This window comes from Oenanthe melanoleuca, chromosome 4 (assembly GCF_029582105.1).
Source record: "Oenanthe melanoleuca isolate GR-GAL-2019-014 chromosome 4, OMel1.0, whole genome shotgun sequence".
NCBI lineage: Eukaryota > Metazoa > Chordata > Aves > Passeriformes > Muscicapidae > Oenanthe > Oenanthe melanoleuca.
Window position 1 is genome coordinate 65,328,137 of NC_079337.1, and position 20,336 is coordinate 65,348,472.

The window sequence follows — 20,336 nt, forward strand, 5'->3', positions numbered from 1 at the left end:
ATTGCAGGAAACTGAGGACTGACTCAATAAATTATATCAAATCTGATTATGAAAACACACGTGCTAAAGCCACAGATGAGGAATATTGGAGCTGGGATCCCAGAGGCTTTTCACAGCACCCTCTGAGGAGAGAGACAAAAGAGCTGAATTTGGAAAGGCAGCTGCAATCTCTAGCAGCCAGCATCATCTCACCTGCACCACAGATGCTTTAAGATGTAAACTCCTGGTGGGACAGCTGTGACAGTTTCCTAATGCTGCTGCTAAGTGCAGAAGCAATGACAATGAGATGGTGTGAGGAAATGAAAACAAGCACGAGCAAAGATGGAAAATTATTTCAGCCCTGCTTCTGAGCCTTTCCCTGGAGGTCTGCTGCCTTAGCTGCTCTGAAAAGAGCACACCAGTTTAGGAAGGCACTAAAGCAGTAATAGAAATAATAATAACAGCAGTAACAGGCTGCTTTATGTACTCTCTCTGTGAGGACCTTCACTGCTGACAAACCAAGGCAACACGGGAATGAGATTTTGAAATATGCTGCCCAGGCTAGGGAGCAAAAAAACAAGCTGAAGATACCAACACAGTGAATGTGGAAGGAGTTTTGGGACCTTAGGGGAATCAAAGTAATCGAAAAAAAATAATATTACAGGAATTGCACATTGTTTATTGGGGGGGTGAAGGGAAACCAATCACACAGATTTGGAAGCACTATTAGAGTGGAGACTGGAGGGCAACTAAGGCTGATAGAGCATTTCACTATGAAACATGATTTTAGTATTAAATATCCCATCTAGCTGTGAGATAGTCCTCAACCAAGAGCAGTTTATTGGTAAAAATGAATCAACTCACAGCCACTCTGTTTTGTGAGGAATATGCCAGTTTGGGTTGCAGGAGGTGGGTGACCCAGCTGGGCTGTGAGCAGCAGCAATGAGGGATGGGCTGGGCTGGATTGAGGCAGAGCTGAAGGATGCTGTGGGTCAGAAATACCCATTTAATCACTGTTCTTTGGTGTAACACCTGCATTGCAATTCCCCAGCCTGTGGGCACAGCAGGGAGCAGACACTCCTCTTTCTGGACTCATTTCACTCCTTCTCTTTCACAGAATCTAAGGACAAGCCTCTTTCTCTCCCCACCCCCTTTTTTTTTTTTTTCCTTTCTCTAGCCCACTCCTCTTTCTTAAAGTACCATTTTTAATAATGTTATTTGGTTGAGGATTTTTTTTTTCCCACAAAATGCTTCAATATTTTAGAGCGGGTAAAAAAAATTACAACATCACTGCTGATGTGGACTTGCAATGGCATGATGAATTTTGGTCCCAGATATCATAGCTTTATTCTATTGCAAGCTTTATTATTTATTCCACTGATTATTCTTTTTCAGAAAAGGGCAGTGGATATCCTTTTGACTTTGTCATTCAAAAACAATTTAATAGTTTTCCAAGAACTGAGATTAGAGATACAACTACCAGTGCTGAAAGTACTGATTCCTCACTTGCACCAATGAACTTTTAGCCATAAATATTCTCTGAGTGACCAAGCCATGAGGTAACTGAAGTTGCATAGTACTGATGTAAAAGGTCTTATTTACTTAAAAATCAGTCCTTATCTGCATTGCTTCCAAAAATCTGCTTAGTCAGGCTCTAAATGTTACACTATAGTCATAATCTAATGATGGACTAAATGTTATTGCTAATCCAAGTCTGAGTCTTGTCAAGAATTAGTTTGTAGACTTGAATTGTTAAAATTTAATTTATTGAATTTTTAAAATTCTCTGTGGCTAATTTAGATTCTGAGTGGAAGTTTCATATGGAAAATATGGATTGAAGCATATTAAGAAAAATTTGCTACCACTTTTTAACATCAGAGTATTTCAAATACTATTTTATAAAAAATCTATTTTTTATTTGTCTGATCACTTCTTTATGACTCCACAACATGAAATGATTGCATTTCAGATTATGCTTATATTACACTCTTTAATTTTTTCATTTTTCTGTTTTAACATATTTGACCCTAAAACAGAAAGTAGATCCAACTTTCAGCGGAAATTTCAAAAACATAACTCTTCTTATCATACAGGGCCTGAGAAGAAAACCATGGATGAGTTCATTAATAACACTGATCAATCAGGTGGAACACACACTCCATGGATCCACTCACTTTTCTAACAGCTGCAACAAAGTCATCAAAATAGCTGAAGTTTATTTAGGAAAATAAGAACTTTGGTGTGTATTTACATGTGTGGGTCCTTGTTGTAGATGTAAACAGACACAGATACAGATAAAAGCTTTTCCATGTGCTTAAGAGCCAAATTCCCAGTCTAACCAACACCCCTGTGGTTGCAAGCACACAGGAATGAACTTTTTGTTGTAGTTGGGCAGGCAGCACATCCCACTAATGAACAAGCTACATGCTGCTGGGATTCTGTCTGCCTGTGGTTTGTGAAACTTTCAAACATTTCTTTTTGATCTCTTGTTCCTTTCCAACACAACCTCTGCCATACAAGTTGTTTTTTTTTTCACTATTTTTTCCTTTTTAATTTTCTTACTTTCCTGTTTTCCTCTGTGTGTTCTCCAGTTCCTTGTTATCGTTTTTTTCCTTTTCTTTTTTTTTTTTTTTTTTTAATACACCATGAGCAGTCATTTTGCATGCAGACTTCCCAGTGAAAATGCACTAATTAGAAGTGAAAATATAGCACAAAGAGTTTGACAAAAATAGTGATGGATAAATACCTTTCTTGACACACATTCTCAGTTTACTTTCACTGAATCAAAGGTTGGATTGAGACTGTTTCCAAGAAAAGCTTTCCATACCTCTGAGTTTCCTCATTTGGCCTCATCAGGTCACTTTAACACAACTCTAAAAGTAGAAATAAAGGGAAACTTTCAGAATGTTTTAACAGATGTACATTGGCTCACTTTCAGGAACACTAATATGACTGCAGTAAATTCTTATCAAATTCTTATCAAATCCTGATCAAATCAGGCAGGGCTGAAATGGCAGAACAGCTCAGTTGGTTAGGGAATCATCTCTGGGAGCTTCCCTGCTCCAAACTTTCCATGTGGCTCATCTGCCCCGAGCAGGTATCCAGTTTCATTTAATTTTTTAATTATTTGATTTTTAGTTAATTTTCTGAGGCTCTTCATTTACTGAAAGAACATAAAGACCAGTGCACAGAAGTCAACTCAGACCTTTAGTAGCTGATTCAACTTCAGTAGTGTCACTTGTCCCTTCCCTGATGAGAGAAGAGTAAGGGAAAGATATTTTTTAATAAGTTGAGGTGCAATGACTCTGGATCTTGCTGTTCCTGTTGTTTGTTTTCCCCATGGAGTTTCCTGATATTCTCTTCAACCTCAGAGTTCAGCTTTTCACATCCTTCTATTATTTACAAAGAAACCCAGAATACTTTAAGTTGTATTGTGAGTAATCTGATTAATAATGGAAGCAGAAGATATTCAGAACAGAGATTTCATCTAAAATAGCTTCATTTTTCCATAGTATTTTCTAAGAGATACTTGAAATTTCAGGAAATCTGGACTAGAATGGAATAATCAGTAATATAAAGCTGCTTGAATGATAAACAGCACAGCAAATGCTTTGGAAGTTTTATATAAAGGCAGGAGTTCTATGAGTGATTTGCAGCAAATAATTGTATTTGATGAATTTTGCTGTCTTTCCTGCTGGTGTTCTGTGAATATTTACTCATTATGTGAAATTATTCACAAATTACTTTAGTGAATAATTCTTGCTTTGCAGATCCCTTACAAATAGTTCCTAGCAGATATTTGTAATTTTTTCTCCTTTTTTTTAAAAAATGAGGTTTGTAAGCATGGAGCATTGTTTCTGTTACTTAGCAGCTCGATTTATATAGCAAAGCAGCACAGCAGGAATTGCAGATTTTCCATTATGCTATCTGAAATCCATTTTAGAGAATTCAGTGAATATTGACACTCAAATGTTTTGATGAGTAGGATTCTCATCAGCAATAACAGAGCTCATACATCTCTGCAGGAAAAGAAAATACACAAGAATAACATGCTCTGATAGACACTGAGTAGGGGGCAGGTGGGTCCTAAAGGAAACTGTTTTATGATTCTAGCAATGAATGCTTTCAAACCCAAATGAGTCCATTTATATTCCTTATTCTTCCTAACTGAAATGAGAGGTGGGTTCATCTCTGCACCTCCAGACACCAAAGAATTAAGGATTGTGTCTGAGTTCATCATTGATGCTCTCTCTGAAATAGAAGTTTATTTCTTTCACCTGTCTCAGACCTGTTGTGAAAGTGTGTAGAATTCACACTTTTGGGGAATTTGCAGTATTCCACTGACTGACAGGTATCCTATTTATGAACTGGAAACCCAGTGCCAGGGAAGAATTCATAGGGAAGAATTTCTTCCCAATATCCAATACAAATTTACCCTATTTCAGTTTAAAGCCATTCCTGTTATGGCTGCACTTATCCAAGAAAGATCAAACTGGAACAACAGAGGAGATTAGGATAAGGAGGGAGGTGTGGAATTAGTTTCCAAAAACTGTTAAAAATCTGGCTGGCTTGAGAGAAAAGAAATTATAAAATAAGAAATACATGCATAGAAGAAAGAGATAAAAACAAGAAGTGTGAAAAATGCTTAAATGAAAGGACAGTGTAAGAAGATGAATTAATGGGGGTTAAATGAATGTACAATACACAGATAAACATGAAGGGATGGAAACTAGAAACATTTTGCAGTAAGTGGAGAAAGGAATTGAATTTGCACCTGCAGCAGTAAAAAGCCTGACCAGTTTCATGAAAGGGATGATATTATTTGATGCTGTATCTATTATCTTTCAGTCCTGCATTCCCTCAGCTTTTTGGGGTCTCGGGTTTTGGTTTTTTTTTTTTTGATGGCTTCTAGGGTTTTCTTATTGTTTGCTTTTTTTTATAACTTGTTTCATTTTAAAGGACAGACTAAGAGTCAAAAAAGTTTTCTCTGGAAGTTATGTTGGAATTGAAGACTGCAAACTGAGCAGTAATTATTCACTCATGAAAGTTTGTTCTACTCCAGATTTCTCCTGTTTCTCACTAAATTTCAGACTTATGAGCTTTTACCAGAACATTTCACCCACGAAACAGCTGCTCAATTGTTAGAGGAAAAATGCAGTCCAGGAACTCTGAAAAACCAGTTTCATTCTCATGATTACTGTGTCTGTTCAGGCATCATCAGCACCCAGGGGAATATCCACTCTCTATTGCAGGGAAAGGGACATTTTCCTGTTTAATACCTCCAAGGGTTATTTAAAATATTCCAGATACCTGAGGCCTATATCTTGTGAACAAAATTCCATTAAAATATTACTTTAGAGGGACAGGCACTTCATGCAGGCAAAATAATTTCCTTGCTTATCCTTTTATGATTCTTCTTCAACTATTAACAGTCACTGACGATGGCTTAATTTAATAATAGGTAAAGCCTTATAAAATAAGAGCCTTGTTACCCTTGTGAAATGGTGGCTCAGGCCTTGGAACAGGGGCAGAGAGATGTGGGAGGTGTGAGAGACTCTGACTGCTGCGTGCCCACGTCGTGGTGCATGGTGGGTGGCTGGCTTGGGCTTGTTGTGCCCCAAAACCATGTCACTGATAACGGGCTAACTGCTGAAAAATGCCTGGTTTTGCAGTAAAAGAACTCTCTTTGCACTGCCTGGGAACTCTGTGTCCTTTGCTTTCCACAGTCAACAAGTACTCCATCTACTTTGCTGCTCATTACTTTTCCATTATAAATAAGATAACTCAAGCACAGATCTGAAGTTCCCCCAGCTGTGTGTGTCAGTGCAGGCTTTGCTGGCCTTTCCCTCTGTGTGGATGGAGGAAGGAGATTTTCTCCTCCCACCACAGTTACCACTGAGGGAAGCAGGACTTCATTTCCTGGGGTGCAAACCCATCAGGTAACCCAGGTGAACGTTGTGCTTTTAATTCAGGCACCTTTCCTATTCCCAGGTAACCCAGGTGAATATTGTGCTTTTAATCCAGCCACCTTTCCTATTCCCAGATATCCCAGGTTAACTTTGTGCTTTTAATCCACCCACCTTTCCTATTCCCAGGTAACCCAGGTGAATATTGTGCTTTTAATTCAGCCACCTTTCCTATTCCCAGATATCCCAGGTTAACTTTGTGCTTTTAATTCAGCCACCTTTCCTAATTTCAGGTAACCCAGGTTAACACTGTGCTTTTAATCCAGCCACCTTTCCTATTCCCAGACTCCTGCTCACAGATTCCTATTCCAGCATCCTGATAACATGAGGACAGAGATTTCAATTGGATTTCAGTTTTCATTTCTTGGTTTCCTGCCATTCCTGTCTGCTCAGGGTGACCATGCAGGCTAATTTTTTCCAACACCTGATTTTCCAGCAGTGTCCCCTCCCCATAATCCCCCAGGGAAGACAATTTACTGATTGCACCATTCTTCAGACTATTGGAAAGAGAGTCACAGCAATGTGGTTTTAGGGGTCAGGGGACAAGACTCCACACACTGGATGATGTTTCACCAGGATATTATTGATACAGACTAAAGGTTCAGCACAGAGAGAATGGGAACTGTGTGACAGAGCTCACAGGTTCCTCCTAAGGATATTCCTGAGCCATTTTTATGTTTTTTTCCTGCTCTGCTTAAACCCCGATCTGGTTACAAAAGAAAGTCCTTTGGGGCATAACAAAAATAAACTGGCAGATGTGGTGATGGAGAACTGAGTGACAAACACTCCTCCCCACTCTGCTCTGCTGTCAGAGCAATTCCTCATGATCTTTCTGTCCACCAGCTCCATTCAAGCCTTCCCAGCAGCCACCCAGGCACTTAATGCAGGTCTTCAGGCTGCACTGCCCTTGCACAATGTCTGTCACTAATAATCCAAAGTGACAAGACAGAATAAGAGCTTTTGCTTAAAAAACTTATTAGCTGGGTTTAATAAATTGAAAAAGAGTCTTTTTAAGTGCCTAAAGAATGTCCAAACCTCATCTGCTTTCCATGGACTCTAAGTGGAAATTTTAATTAGAAATCAGACATGTCATATGCTGTTTAAGTGATGTAAGGTTTTTTATATTTTATTTATTTATTTTTAAAAATTCAGCCTCTGGGCAGCTATCTGTTATCTAGTATCTCCAGTCAAGTGATTTTTTTTTTCTCCTCTCTTGTGATATGCAGTGGAGACAATTTTTGACTATATATTCAAAATAAATTAGAAACATTCTCTTTGTGTAAATGATGTCACAGTATGTATATTTCAGGCTGTACTTCTGCAGATCATGTATGTGGAAACATGGCCAAAACAAAACAAAAGAAATCCTCCTTTTATTTCACCACAGAACAAAAGCTCAGCCATTTCCCCAAAATGCAAAACTTCTCTTGACTTTGTCTATGGTTATTTTACACTCTTCAAAGGGGGTGCAGCTCTAGCTCTGTGTAAATCTGTGTTAAGGCAGGGCTGAAAAAAAATTGAAGATACTGTGTAAACTTTTCATTGACTGCTCTGCCTTATTAAACTCGGAGTTTGTGGGCAGGAGAGGGGTCAGGCAACCTCAGCACTACTGGAAGCAGGGCTGTGAGAGGGCAAGGAGAGGGCTGATGGCAGGGCTGGAAACATCTGATTTTATGTAGTAACAAGGACAAACGGTAAGAGGCTTCTCTTCTTAGTGTTGTCTGAGTTGAGACATAACAATAGAAATATCTATGGGGCTGCATGCAGCTCAAGGAGCAGAATGTACCTGATTATTTACTGGTTGCTTTTCTAGCACAAATGGGGGCTCATTTCCCATTCTTCCTTAAAATTCCATCCTACAGTACTAAATATTTGAAAAGATCATAAACTTTTTTCATGACTCTTTTCACTTGATCTTAATTTTCTGTCTCAATTTTTTGCCTTGACATTGCTGCCTCTTTCTCTGTAGGCAATTTTCACTTTTTTTTTTTTTTTTTTTTTTTTTTTTTTTGCCATCAGTCACCTAAAGGCCACCAAATTATTTTATTCAGTTGGTCAACATTCCTAATGTACCCAAGCAGGGTCACACCAATATAACTTTGGTACTGATTGGGCAGAATAAGCAAAGCAAGTAAACTTTCATTATCAAGTCTTTTCCAAGCTCTGAAAGCTGTGACATTTTAATTAGTTCATGTTTAAGTTAAGAAATGAAAATATATTTTCTTCTCTGTATGCCAAAGGAGATGTCCTCAACTCTGAATACACAGGGAATGATGAAGAACCCAGTAATTTCATAACCCAATTGTTCCTGCCAATTTAGGATCCTTCCCTGGGTTTCTGATCAGCTGTTTTGACTTTTACCTTACCAAAATATCACAGATAAGGTTTACAGGCAGTGTGAGGGTTTAAATGGCAAAGCTAAAATGAGATTTATAGATTCTCCTTCACTGAACCACCAGAATGCAAATAAATATTCACTGACTGTTACACAGATTTCTTGAAACAAGAACATTTTTAATCTCTCTATCCATCTTTTTTTTTTTTTTTACAAAACTATTAAAATATGTAGCTACATTTTGCTGCCAGTCAGACCCTGATGCTCTCAGCAAGGAAATCCTTTGCCTGACACACCTAGTAGTGTACAGACTGTTTAATATGTAGAGACCTGGTGTGTTCCTTGTTTAACAGGTTTCAATTTACATTTTCATGTCAAGAACCAACTTTGTGCCACCATCCTGGCCAGGAGCTGGAGAAGTCTGTGCTGAGATTTCTCCTGCTGAGGGGGGACCTGGCTCCTGCTGCCCTTGCCTATCAACACTCCTGAGGAGCTCAGTGCAGACTCACATCCAGACATCCCCAAAAGCCTCTTTTGGATCCAGGCTCACTTGTTTTTTTTCAGGATGGAAGGTGAAGTAGGAGGGAAAATCCCAGATTTTAAATACTTGCCAAGTTTGGCTATGGATGGGACTATGACAGATTCAAACTTGCAAGCTTTATAGATAACCCTCTGAAATCTCTGTGATCATAGCTGTAAAGTCCATTAAAATGCCAAAAAAAGTAGAAATAGTCAAGGAATCAGTAATGCATTCTTAATTAATAAAGCCATTCCTTAAATAACAGCCAATATCTGACTGGAACACTGAATCTGCACCTGTCTATAACAAAATGCATTTTCCCCTTAGAAATTCTAACAGAGCTCTGGATACACGGTTTTATACTTAACTTGTGGGTCATTTAGTATAAATAAAGACTTTTTTTTTTTTTTTTTTTTTTTTAATGTGAGCTCTTTGCCAATGTAAGAATACTGAACAATAAAAATAACCAAGCTTTTCTTCTCTAGGCCCAATAATAGTGGTGAGAGACACTCATGACTGTTTAGGAGTATCCTGCCAGGACAGCACTTATTAAAGAAACATTTTAATGTGCTCTTTCTCTCTATTAGACTTTTAGAATAAAAGTAAAGCTCTTTTTTTCTCCTTTTTATTTTTTAATAAATGGCACTTTTCTTCCAAGGCAGAGCTATTTATCTCCAAGCAGACTAAAAGCCTGGAACCATGTGAAAAATAAAAAGTTTTTTACCAATTTCCTCTCTGGCTATTCTTTCAGTATTACTTCCTAAGTCTCAGAGGTTACAGGTTCATAATGAAAATGCACAGTGGGTTTCATGCTGTATCTGTCTTGAATTGATTTTCTGCCCTTTCCTCCTCAAACTGGGGAAAAAAACCACCAAAAATGAGATTGTCACAGCACTTCTGCCACCACATAAGTGACCATCACTGTGGTTACAGTGACCATTTAAAGAATAAACACTGTATTTCAAACAGGCAAGGTATAAAGGGAGAACCAGTTTTAAAATAAATGCCAGTATAAGGAGACTATAAAAATGTTTTAGGCCTGTGTTTGGTTCATATCTGCAGATCATAAATAAGAAATATTTAGAGATATTTTGGGCTGAAAAAAGTTCTGAGTGCTCTAGCCCCATGTAGAAAATTGTACAGGACTGTGGAGCCCTCAGCAGTGGTTTTAGGTTTACTAATATCTGCAGGATTCAAGGTGCAGAATTAATAGGAAAAAAAAAATCTTTACCTGCTGTGCTAAAAGGCATATGAATAAATATAATAATAAAAGGCACTTTTTTGTATTTCTATTTTACAAAAATCATACATATGTAAATAAATATACACACATACAAACTAGCTTTTAAAATGAAAATAAATGTATTTACAGGGAAGATAGATAGCTAAGACATAAAGAAACCCTGCAGGGATATAATTTTTAATTAGAATTTCAGTGAATATATTTATATTCAGAGTCACTATGATGCTTTTGTCCTCTTCATTTCAATGAAAGAAAAAGGTATTTGAAAGATTCCAGCTAATGCTTTCAGCCTTTGAGGGCAAAATTATTCAGGGCATTTGTAAAGTAAAACTGAGGTAAATAGAAATTAGGCTGAAATTAGCAGTGGCAATATTAGTTATTCTACTGAAGGGAGGGGTCTCATGATGAGTGCCACAAGAAATTGGATATTTGGAGTCTGATTGCAAGGTGAGATGGTTAGAGATGGTCAATGTGCCATAAAAATGCAGTTATATCCTTTACTGAGACTTTACTCATTGAGAGAACACAGGTCTGATAAAAAGTCACAATTCATAAGTATTTAAAGGGAAGTGACCACGAACACATAAAAATATATTTATAAATTGAAATAATTGTCTGAGTTCTAGAAAAGAAAGTAACAGGCTTGATTTTATATTGAAATTGTGGGAAAAAAATTCTTGGACTTAGATGGGATGTGGTTTTAAACCCAGGAGGCAAACAAGCACCACACAGCTTAGGTAGGTATTAATGGATCTGGGTAGATAGGGAGAGAGAGATAAACTTCTGGCTAACTCACATCTCAGTTAAAGCATCACTCTTTTCTCTCTGTGCACTCAGAGGTTACACCATGATCTCCAAAAACTCCAGACAAAGATGTGCCAGTAACTCCCCACTGACCATGGCTTGCAGATAGAGCAGCTGCATTTGCAAAATTTAGTGATTCTATTTAATGCAGACATTGCATTTAGGTGCCTAAAGCCTGAAAAGTGGCCTGAAATCCTTCAGTCAAGCAACATCTGCCCTGCCCTTCTCCACCTCTCTGGCACTGTTCACCCATTCTGATTGCAGTGGTCAGTTGGATATGGTTTGGGTTGTTTTTTCTTTCAAAGAGAAAAATCAGTAGTAGCCTCATACCTTCTATGATTTTTTAATTATTATTTTGAATAAATAATGTAAGAAAAAGTTGATTTGATTTGATATGGTCGTGGCACCAGTTTTTCTTTCACTTTCAGATAGATAGAATTTCAGTGTTGGATTTTTGACATTTGTGCTTCATTAAAAGCATATCCTTTCTCTTCTGTGAACAGAATATATTAAATACTGTGCAGAAGTGTGAGATTAGATATCCCACAGCTGAGGAGGTTTCAATTCAAGTGTTTGTTCTTATGTCACATTCACTGCAGGACTCCAAAACTTCCCAAACCTGGTAGAGCTCCATGAGACCTGTTTGGGAATTCCCCAGGTAACATTAACCTGGTTTAAGGTGGGATGTGACATGTGAGTGCAAATAAGAGATGGGAACAAGATTAGCCTGGCAGATCATTGCTGTCTAGATTTGCATTAGTTATATATATTTTATACATACCCTTCTAAATATTTATATATATTTAGACATACCCTTCTTAAAGTCACAGGTCTATGTAAATCCTTCTGTGTTACTGTCTCAACCTCACTCAACAATTTCAATGATTCCTCACTCCATTTTCACTTATTTGACCATCTTTTTCCCTTTGTTCCTATGTGTGGCTCCCTGTTCAAACTGATTCTGCTCTCAAAGCAAAATTTGCATGTGAGTAGTGCCTGCTTTAAGACCACACAGCATGAGCAGTATTAACATGCATTAGTTCTACATTAAAAAGAAGGAACTGATTCCTGAAATATCTGTAAGGAGCCTAAAACACCTGGAATGAGCCGAAAAGACATGAGCATAGCCATGCTGACTTGAGTGGTGCTCTGAGTTACAGAAATATGAACTTTGCTGCAGAAATGCTGTCTGCAGGTAAATCTGGTTCATCCAGAGGCTTTATACAAAAACCAGTGTGAAATCCCCTGTTGGGCTCTCCAGCTGAGTGTCCCCACCTGCTGCTGAACCACTCATGAGCCGAAGGCCAACAGAAGTCAATGTGCAGAAAGACAACCATGACACCACCCAGAAGAAATCAATTTAACAATGCTGCCTCTCTACACTGCTAGGAATACATTCCTCTAATCTAAATCAATCTGTTTTGCTACAGTTTATACCCATGAAGAATTCATTAAACAACAGCCTCTTTTTTAATTAAAAGCTGCTCTCTCCATCATCTCTTCACAGTACAAAAACACATTTAGTCCTTTTCTATCAGCTGTTTTCCCCAGCTCAGATTTTCCACTGATCTCCTACAGACTCTAATTGTTGATTCTTTCTCCAGGAGTGTCCTGTACAAAGATGAGCTCAGCTGAAACCCTGTGAGTTGCTGCTGGGTAAAAAGGGAAGGTACCTGCAACACCACATCATCATTGCCTTCCTTTCCACTTGTGATCAGCCAGAATCCCAGGGATGACTTTAGAAGAATTGCTGCTTGTTCCCTGATTTCTGTCTGTGAAGATAATTACTCCCACCTGCATGCCAAATATTACATTTGTCCCCATGAAATTAATTTAATTTCATTTTCATCTGTTTGCATCGCTAAGAATTTAAATTCTAAGCTTGTCTTCCAAAATATATTTCCGGGTTCATTAGATTTAACAAAAACACTGACAGAGACTGAACTGGAAGAGATCATTGCAGAACCTCCTTCAGTGTCTCTTCCCATCAGTATCTCTACACAGCTGCAGGTTTTTTGTTTATTTGTTTGTTAGTTTTGGGGTTTTTTTGCCTGTTATTTTTCTTAGATCTCGTTTGTTTATGGGAGTTCCATCTGAGACCACATCAGAATCATTTCTAAAGCCAAGATTCATGATACTCACTGCTCCTCTCCATCCACAAAGTCTGTTGGCTTGTCACAAAGGGGGTTTAGATTGGTCTGACATGATTTGTTCATGACAAATCTATTCTGGCTGCTCCTCATCTTCTACTCATCACTCAGATAATAATCTGTGTTGCTTCAGTACTGATTTTGTCTGTTTCAAAAACAGTCTGACTTTTAATGCAAAATTTCTCCATTAACAGTTTCCTTCATAACAGGTGAATTAAGGTAAAGTATATAAAAAAATTATAAATACTTAAAAAACACTACCTTTGAGGGGAGGGTTTAGGAGTTGGTTGATTGGTTGGAGGGTTTTGTGTGCTTTTTTCCCATGTCAATACAATGAGGATATGCTGGTTTTTCTTTTTGAAATATACAAAGTAGAATTGCAAATTAATTGTAAAACCCAATCAGTTGTAACTCTGGATCTCTCAGAGCTGCTTTTTTAATAAATACAGATATATACATTGATGAAAATCTGTGATTGTGCAAAATATAAAATTAATCATATTCTCTGAAGGGTTGATAAGGGAAGATTTTCTTGCCAATTTATCTCAGCCCTGTTGCAGCAAGGTGAGAGGACAGCTCAGTCTCTGCAGGTGGCTCAGAACTGAGCTCCTCTGCCCAGACTGCCCAAGGAGCACCAGCTGCACACAGATCCCTGGGCAGGGGGCTGCAGGGGGAGCAGCACCATGGGAGGGTCATGGGCACCCCTGCCCTTCGTGATCTGCAGCCACAACAAGAGCTGGAGCTCGCCCAGCCCTGCTGAGACAAACACTCCTCCTCCAAACAAACCACTGCTTTTTCTCCACCCATGGAAATATTTTCAAGCAGGTTTCCCATCTCCTTTTCACATTGCTGTCCTTAGCCTGCTGTCAGGAGCTAAAATGTGTGGTGACATTCAGCATCTCTGGAGCCCAAATCTGGCAGGGAGCAGGACAGGGAGAAAAATACGTCTGGAGTGTGCAGGGGGCAGTCAGAGCCCACTGCTGTTGTGGCAAGAGAGGTCAGGCTGTGCCAGCTCTGCTATGGGTCCCACATCAACCCTACACTCTCCAGAATCCTGCTCTGGTAAGTTTAAATCATGGCAATTTATTACCAGAGTGGTGACAGCATTTCTCCACAGCACAGTGAGGAATCTGTCCTTGGTCACACCGAGGAACACCAACATACTCATTTTCCCTCCTGAGCCTCTGGAAGTCCCAAAGAAGTTTGTTCCTTAGAAACCATAAGATTCCCATGATATTTCCTCCTCTTCTCACAAATAACATAAAAATTGCTACATATAGGCATTTATGGCTGTAATTTTATAAATACAGTGTACAGTCTTATCAAAAGGTGATAATGACAGGTCAGAAAGGGAATGAGAAAATATTTCTATGAAAATAATAACAGTGGTTTTTTTCTACATCTCTTAAAGGCCTTCTCTTTTTCTATTTAAATGTATATTTATATATCCAAAATATTTATATTCCCTCCTGTTAGTACAAAGAATAAAGTAATGCAAATGCTAATGAATATTAATGAAAGGTGTATAGAAAAGTTTTGAATAAATATTAACCTGCTTCTTATGAGGGAATAGAAAAATGTAGAAGCACTAGCTCATTTTAAGGTGTTAACATCTTTTTCTGGAATTTTTGGGACTGGATGCCTGTGATAGATGGGGTGACTCATTCAGGAGGTCTTTTTCAAAATGATTCTGTGATTCTGTGAAACAAAACCAGAATGTTTACTTGAAAATAAATAGCAAAACATGCAATTTTTTTATGGCTCTCAATGTTCTGTGTGCTGCTGCCTGGTGTCACATCAACCTGAAAAACTTTTAATGGCACAGTTTGTTCAGTTCCATGGGGTGTCCTACCTCCACCACAATAAAATCTGGGGAAAAATCAAGTCACTTTACTAAAATATGAAAGCATTTAATTTTGTTTAATAAAGTTAAATATCTTAGTTAAACTAACTTTGTTTTATGAAGTTTAAATCTTTCTGGTTCCATGCAGGGAGAATTTTATCCTGCTGTTTCTCTGTTGTAGTCTGTGGCTGTATGTGCCCATCATGCCAGGTTTCAAACAAAATCCTCCCCTCAGCAAACATGGCTCTGACCTTCAGAGAAAGGAAAGATATTGGAATTACAAGACAGATACAGACCATTTCGAAATGCCTTTAGGAACCATTCCAGTAAATATCTGATCTCACTTATGGCTGCAACTGCCCCAAAAACTGCATAAAAGGCACTCATGGAGGCACAGGTGGGCAGGACACCTCTCCAGACTTTTCTGGGTTTCCCAATTCCAGCCAAGTTGCACTGCACATCCTCCTCTCACAGCATCCATCCCCTTGTCTTTTCATTTAATTGACTCTCTATCTATTCTCAGACCTCATCTGAAAAACACTCTCATGCTCAAACACACACAAAGTGCCCCTCACAGCTGTTTTAATTTGAAATACAAGCTTTGTATCTTTTAATAGGGGAAAGTGTTTATGTGAGATACTCATTCTTGCAAACAACAAATGCTGTGGTAACACTTCCCGGAGGCCAGGAACTTGTAGATGTACTTATTTATCAAAATCCATTGTTTTGTTTAATTAGCATTTTGAAGAGAGAAAATTCCTGCTCAAAATCATGTCTTTGCATACTCAGAACAAAAATTGTTTTCTCTTTGGCAGTACTTAAGTGCTGAACAGCTCTCCAAACTCAAATTATTTGTAAGAAAAACAACCAACAAAACACATTTGGTTTTATTTTAAGGAAAGCGTTTACACTGTAGACATTATAATTATTTACAAAACTATATTTTTTGTTTAGCTGAGTGCTGAATGCCACTGCAGCAGCAGTTGAGGCAGTCTCAGTGGCAGCAGCCACCTCTCAGGAGGAGTTCAAAGGGAAGGGAAAGGCTTCTCTCTTCAGAATAAGGGCTTCATGCTCTATCATGGTGAAAAAGACTGGCATGTACAAGGATAGAATCTCAGCCTTCTGTCCAGGTCAGTCTTCTTTCTGCCACTCCCAGCTGTGAATCAACAACCATCATCCAACGTGAAAATCTTGGAATTAGGGCTGGGGTGGCAGCACTGCTGAACCTGGTGGAGCTGCAGCACTGCAGGGAACTGCAGAAGGAGCAAATCCCTGCTGTGGTAGGAACAGAAGCTGCTTTATGGAAGCAGCTAAGGTCAAGGCTGTATAAATTAAATAAGCAGTGTAATTTGTTGAACACCCAGCCCTCCTTGCTTCATGTGTGTCTGCAGCCAGCAGACTGATGGATGGGTGCAGTTATCCTGTGTCTGCAGCCTGGCAAGGAGCTCTAAGTCACCTTAACTCATGTAACTGCAGACCTTTGGCAACAAAGGTGAAACTGCAAAAAACATGCCACAAGTGCCCTTTTCAGATACTGTTCTTACTTCTTTAATTCCACTGGCATGCTTTAACTAGATGGACAAAACTTATATCAACTGCAGTTACAGGTTCAGAGCCACACAAAATGCAATAGTTTGTAGTTCCAAATAAGTGCAGATAGGTTTCTGAGTCAGTGTTTTCTGAATGAAAGGCAGTTTTTCCACTGAATTAATAGATACTGGACTATATCCTAAATCTGCAGTGACTGTGGTCATAAAAACTCTGTCAGTGTTGAAGATCTTTGGGGAAAATTCCAAAGTTTGAAGTAGTAAATTAATCTACAAAATCACCTGAACTGCAAAGTCTGCTGGAAAGGTGGCCAAAGATTATTTAAACTATTTTCTTTCTAAAATTGTAGCTCTGACTAACTCACAGTTATCTTCAAATTTTAAACTGAATTTGTGAATTAATTAAGTTCACCAAGCTGGGAAGGCAAATGTTTCCTACACAGTCAGAGGACATCTACACCAGACTGCAGGAAAACTGTGTTTAAATCCTTTTACATTTTTTATGCACATCTTCCAAAAGCAGATCACAGTTTATTCTAGCTCATCCTAGTAAGCTCCCATAATATCCATCCTATATAAATGCATATATACTAACTGGACCAGCCTCTGCAGCCTGCTCATAATCAGCCCTTTCTTGATGACCAAGAAAGAAAACAGATTATGGGGAGATATTTTGGTTTTCTTTGTTTTTCAGTGCATTTTCTGCTGCCACAAAGCCTGGTAGTATGGAGAAATTCCAGATGGTTGCATGGTTGCTGCTTGGTTTAGTCAGAAGCCAAATATATAGTATATAGAAGCATAAAGGAGAAAACTTCTCATCCTAGACTTTTCTAACCAGAAAAGTGGTACCATTTTATACCTTTCTGACTTTGCTATATGTCTTGTTATACAGACAATCTCTATCACTTATTGACAGATAATACAAGGACAATTGGAGCTTTAACCTGATCTAGAATGATTGTTTTCAACCATCTTCAGATGTTGAGCTACCAGCTGTCTCAAAGTCCAGATTTAGTAAATTCACACGAGTGTGTGTGTGTTTGTATGCACAGAAATTCACACAGATTGACCTGGTGGCATAAAATTTTAATATGATTTTGTACTTACTGCACCTTAGACTTCTCACTCTGCAGCCTAGAGCTGTAGATTCCTATGGCTGTACAAGACAGTTTAGCTTTTAATCCTTTTTTGAAAGCTGACCTGTCCATTAATATATTTTTCAAATTCTCTGTGGATTCAGGGGTATAAAAATTAAAGTTCTAATATGAAAAGATCTTAGGACTTTTCTTCCTGTCCTAATTTTTACGTGGCTCTGACAAAGCCTTGAACGAACCTTCCGAAAATGCAAAAAGTTTTTTCAGACTTTGGTGATTACAACTAGTCCTAGTTTAGGGATTTCCATTTCACCTTGAAAGTCATGGAATGGCTCTGGCTGAAATACAGACACAATTTACTGTCTCCCAGACAGATCATTAGCAGCAGAAAAGGGGCTTTGACCACTGTGTCTGAAACCATCAGTCTTCATTCTTTTGCCTTGAAAGCCTCAAGTCTCTTGCCCTGAAACTCTCCTCATCCTCTCTATCAGCAAGGAACCCTGAGAGGGAGATGGTGCCTCAGCCAGGGTGGGGGTGGTGCTGCAATCAGTGGGATTGATTTAAAATGGGGGGTTGGGAGAAGGGAAATAGCAGTTTCAGGACAGGAATTCATTTGCAGCCTTCAATACTCTGTGAAAATGGCAGTGTTTTCCACAAGGAAATTTCTCTGCAAGCATCAGCTCATCCAACTCTTAAAACAGTTGAGACAAGGCCCTAGGGGAGGGATGCTGGTAATGTAAATATATACTGGATAAAGTCAGCAACAGGCCTACAAGCAGAGACTCTGACTATAAATCCTCTGTCCTTATTTTCCTTATTGCCCCTTTTCTAATTTTGCTTTCTTGCCACATAATGTTCATCTGATGGTAGAAAAAGAAGACATTACAGAGCTGCCCATGGTTTTGGATAAAGTAATTCAGAAAGACAAGTGACTGATTACAACCACACAGTGCCCTGAACCTTTACTGGGATTAAGACCTGAGGGAAATTCTGCCCCTCTCCACTTTACACTGAACTTGTTGGCTGTGTTAAAAATCTCTCATTTCCTTCTGACACAAGTGTGAGAAGCCAAGGGCAATACAGAATAGGTGATGGCATTTATTTAAAAAGCTGTTAGGAGCAGGCAAACTGCTTGCTGGTGCTCAAATTACCAGCATTTTAACACGTCCTTCCAGCAAATCATCCAAAATCTGGAATAATTCACTCACAGCCTTGCAGAATGAACCCTCTATCCAAATTTGCCTGTCACTGAATGGCTGTGATTGTTTAAAATGTAATAGGAAATATTGGACTGTTTTTTTATGGCTTTGTTGCTGCAGTGAATGTAAGTACTCACATACAGAAGTATTGTTTTGGGGGGTGTTTTATTCCCAGGGATTCATTAAAAACTCCTTGTTAAAATGTTCCACATGGTTGGTGTGCTGTAGCAGCTGAGCACAGGACACAGCCATGTTAAAAGCCACACACCCTGGGAAATAAGTTCAGTTTTACAAAAGCCAGGGCTAGGGAGCAAAAGAGATTCAGCGAAGGGTGAAAGTGAAAAGTTAACTCTCATAATTAATTAATTTCTGCAATCTGCTTATTATATCTACTCACACACACTGAGGCAATTGCAGGAGAAGATTTTAATGGGAAAGGGAGAGACATTTGCCATGTCCTTTGTTAGCAAAGCTGAACGTTCAGCTGGTATCACCTGAATAATGGAAGGGCTGTGTTTCAGCACACACTCCTGGGCTGGGAGATGAGTCACTGCTGAGAGTGGACAAACACAAAAGATGCTTCTGGCACTTGGCTGGGGCCTTGCTTTAATTGTGGCTTTTAGAAAATCTTCAGCAATACTGTAGGAAGCCACATTTAAAAATTCTTATTGTTAGGTTGTTTCTTCCGAATTTTAAGATTCTCTGGATCAGATTTGTATCCTGTTTTTTTCTAGCAGAGAGCTAAAGTCAAGTCCAGTCCAGCAGAAAAAAAAAAAGGCATAAAAGCAAAACTAAGGTAGAAAGAAATTACTTCCCTGATTTCATATATCCAGCACGGGAGATGTAACAAACCCAATACATTTATCTCTTCAGACAATGTCTCATTTCCATGAACTATGCTAAATTATTTTTATAGGGAGAGACACATTCTGACTAAACATTGTTACTGTAATACTACTTGGAATCAGTCATAGATTAAGAATCCAATGTTTCACACAGAGCACAAATACAAACAAGAAGTTGATCCCTGCATCTAAGAATTCACAGCCCCATTAAAAACTTCTCTAAGCCAAACACATTTTACTTTGGTTAAGTCACATGAGAGGTCAGCTGCCTCCTCTTTTTTCCTGTCCTAGAGGAATATATATATATTAAAGAGAAATATAGACACAAATATAAATCATTCAAAAACTTCAGATTTCATGAAGAAGCCAGAATCTTTTACTTTTTTTTTTTTTTTTTCAGGAAGTGCAATTAGTTAAAATGATACTGATAAAACCAATTTGTTTGAAGGTAGCTTATCATTTTTATGTCCCTCCACAGTGTAGTCATAGCCTGTGGATGGAAGCCATTTATCCACACAAATGAGAGTGCATTTAACTCTCATGCTCATGCATGAGCAACTTGTTTAAACACTGGCTGTAGTCAAAAGACAGCAGCACACTTTTGCAGAAGGCAGCTCAAACTAACTGATAAAAGTCTAAAACAGTTGAGATGAGGATTTAAATGATTGCCTTGGAGCAGACATCTTACTTTAATGTATCACAGAACCAAATCATAGAGTCACAGAATGGTTTGGTATTGAAGGAGCCTTAAAGATTGCAAAATTGCAAAGCCCCTGCCATGGACAGGGACACCTTGCAAATATAGATTTTA